Genomic DNA, 3,585 nt, shown 5'->3' with positions numbered 1-3,585 from the left:
TTGAGAGCAGTTTTCTCTACCTCCTCTAGTACCATGAATTCATACAGAGGATTCAAGCTGCCATCTTGAAGACTGCCATTGTACCAGGGAAAGGGATGGGAGAAGGCTGAATCAAAATGCCATAGAGATCTCTTACTATGTTCTAGTGGCCTTTCTCCTGCTTAAGTGTTCACTTGATTGCTGTAAACCCTTGCCTATTTTACAGAATTCCAATAATGTTGGTTTTTACAATTTTTGCCAGGTTATTTGGTATTTCTGGGGAAGCACAAGCCCCTTCAGGTCCCTAATGTGCCATCTTCACTGACGTTATCAATCTGCTTGGACGATGTTTGAAGTCCTTTTGTGTATCTCCAAGTGGATAGTGGATTGATCCAAATACTACGAATTTGCCTTCTACAGTCTAACATACTTTCTTCTTTGATGATTGTGGAGGATACTGGCAGAATTTTTTCCCCTGGTTCAATGTGTGCATCTTTGTTATGCTAAAAAGATAGACTATCTGAAAAACTTAGTTTTTAGAATCTGCCACTAGAGATTCTTCTTGTTTTTAATCTACATTCTTACAGTCATATTTTAATCTCTTTTGATGATTTCTCCTTCTTTAGTCCAACCTCAAATGATGGAGTCCTTTCAGGGATCAATTGTAGATTTTTTTTTTCCATTTTATGTTCTTCTAGGAGATTTTATTTTATTTTTTAAAATGTTTATTTATATTTGAAAGACAGAGACAGAGCATGAGTGTTGGAGAAGCAGAGAGAGACAGAATCTGAAACAGGCTCCAGGTTCTGATCTATCAGCACAGAACCCAATGCGGGGCTGGAATCCATGAACTGTGAGATCATGACCTGAGTGGAAGTCGGACGCTTAACCATCTCAGGAGTCCCTCCTCTAGGGGATTTTAGATCCTTCCAAGCCTGTAAATACCACAGATGCTCTAATTATTCCAAAATTAACATCTCCAGTTCTGTAACTTGTTGAATTCAAGACCTAGTTGTTACTCAGCATTTCTCCATAAATCTCACAATATCCCAGAATAAACATATTAAAAACTGGACACTTAGTTCTCAGTCTTGCAATATTTTTCCCCCTCAGTTCTTTTCCAGAGAAAAGCCTTTGGATTGTTGAGGAAGTTCAAAAAGCCTTGGGTTTATAAAAATGATTTATCAGAGATGTTCTAATATTAATGAAACAAAATTAGAGAAAAGGAGACTGGAGTTAGGATAAAATTCAATAGCTGTGTCAAAAAACACAGCTGCAGATCCTTACAAGGGAAAATAAAAAAAATGTGAATCCATGGGAGTGTGAAAAAAAGAGGAAGTGACTTCATGGAGTTGGACGTTATAAGTACGTTCGGTGCTTAGAGATTTAAGGTGATAATTGAGAAGCAACATTGGAAATCTGAGGAAGGATGTGCAAATAACATTGCTGTGAATTTTATCACTATTATAAAATTTAAATGGGAATGTTTTGGAATTTAGGATATACTAGGAGATACCAGAAATTACACATGGGGTTTCAGGCATGAGAAGGTATAAGTATACTTGTAAGTATTATACATTATTTTATTATACATTATTACAGAGACCAGTTTGATCACACATGGTCCCAGAACCCTCACATAGTAAATCAAATATCATCAGATGTTAAAGATTGGTCCTCAAATGTTATCACAAGTGATGCCATGATTGTCTGTGATCTCATGGATATAAAACTGCATCCATACCTCTGTGGCCACCAAACCAGTCAACACAGCTTCTTTAACTGCGAGCTGTTTGTAGCAGTTTAAGCACCACGGATGATTTTTTTTTCAGGCTCTAAGTAGTAGTAGGATTCTCAGCAGGGGTTGGAGAAAACAGCTCAACCTTAAAGTTGTTCCAAAAGCTGGCTAACCAGGCTTTGAGTGAGTCACAGCAGCATTTATCAGCACCAGAGCCTTTTCAGTAAGGTTACGGACAAACTGGACCATGGTTCTAGGAAGGAAAGTTTGTCACCTTGAGTGGCTGACTGAATTAGGTATAGATATTTTACAAGATTAGATATTTTACAAGACTTATAATAGGAAAGGGAAGCAGAGGCAGTGGAGGAGAGAAAAGCTTAATGCTTTACCAGTAAATTTGAATTGTCACTGACACATCAGGAATCAGGGCAAGGGAGGAGGGGAAGTCAGTAATCACTTAGGTGGGGAATCACTCAGAAAAGCCGTGATAAGTGATTGGAATGATGATGTGAGATGAATCATCAAGGAGTCACATAGTTAGACTGTTTTTTCTTTATTTCCTTCTCTTAATTTCTTGTGTCATTTTCTGAATTCTCTATGATAAGATCTGCAGAATGTATAAAATGGTGTGTGTGTGTGTGTGCCCAGGCTCTTTCTATTGTTCCCCCTTTTCTTGGCACGTAGCTCTTCATTTTTTGGTATGTCACCTTGTGGTCTCCAGACATAATTCCTTGAGGTCTGATTTGGAGAAAAATACTGTAACTTAGAATATGATGTGTTTCTGAGTTGGGCTTCTTTGGCACTGGCACACACAAACACACACACACTCCATACACATTCATTTATGCTAGAAATAAAGACATATGCAACAGTCCAGAAGAAAAAAAGGAACTTGTGACTGTCATTTGTACATGCCCATGAAAGACACGCGACACTTTGAAATGAATTTCTGGTAATTCAGGCGGCCACCCTTCCATCCTCAATAAGGAAGTGAGGATGTGCCAAATCTGCTACTGTGGGATGGGCTGTGGTCTAAAGGTAAGGGTGGCTGGCAGCATCCTGGGAGAGATAAGTATGGACTCTGAAATGCGGTCTGTTGAAAGCCCTGGGCTGACTAGGAGACTCCCTAGTGTTATGGCAACAACCTGCATGGCCGCAGAGTCAGATGCAGCTTGAATTTGGCTGCAAGTCCTTTATTTTATCCTGCCTTAGTTTGAGTTTTGATGCTCATGACCAAAGTCCTTGAATTAATCACTCTTATCCCATGTTACTTAAAAATGTGACATTTTCTCTGCACTGTTTCAATTCTAAATTGTTATGGCATTTTTCTGCAGGTAAAATTAATAAATAAATAAGGTGAGGCATTTTATCACTGAAAAAAAAATTGTGACATTTTCAAATGTGTGCCTAGACAAGTCAGTGAGAAGCAATGAATTAGTGAATCAGCTCTAGATAACTCACTGCTTTAAAACTTTAAAGCTAAGTTTCCTGTGTATTAAGGAGTCACCCAGAGTTAGTAAGAGTGGAACTGGGGAGCTCTGAATTGCCATCTCCAAGAAAGCAGTAAAAATAATGCATCTTCAATTTTTTTCCTCAAAGCTATAAGACTAGTTTGCCAACATCTACCTGGATTGACAAGCTTACTGAAAAGAGAGCTGGATTTTGGTTTTATAAGTCTATTGGATTGTTGTTCAAAGACATGATTGACTAATTTGGTAAAACTGGTTCCTTGTTGCCAGGATATATTGTATTAACAATGAATTGCCTTGCATTAAACTAGGGAGTAGCAGATACTTTCTCACACTCATACGCTATTTATAACCACTTGGCGGAGATCATTGTGACCTCTGCTTGACGATGGTTTCCAA

At 38.4% G+C, this 3,585-nt stretch overlaps 1 pseudogene; it reads right to left on the bottom strand.

Annotated features, from left to right (window-relative positions):
- Positions 1-1,657: 1,657 nt before the first annotated feature.
- On the bottom strand, positions 1,658-1,966 carry LOC122240805 (annotated as a pseudogene).
- Between the last annotated feature and the right edge of the window lie 1,619 nt (positions 1,967-3,585).

This window comes from Panthera tigris, chromosome C1, assembly GCF_018350195.1.
Source record: "Panthera tigris isolate Pti1 chromosome C1, P.tigris_Pti1_mat1.1, whole genome shotgun sequence".
Classification (NCBI taxonomy): domain Eukaryota; kingdom Metazoa; phylum Chordata; class Mammalia; order Carnivora; family Felidae; genus Panthera; species Panthera tigris.
This window is presented reverse-complemented; position numbering and strand designations above follow the sequence as displayed.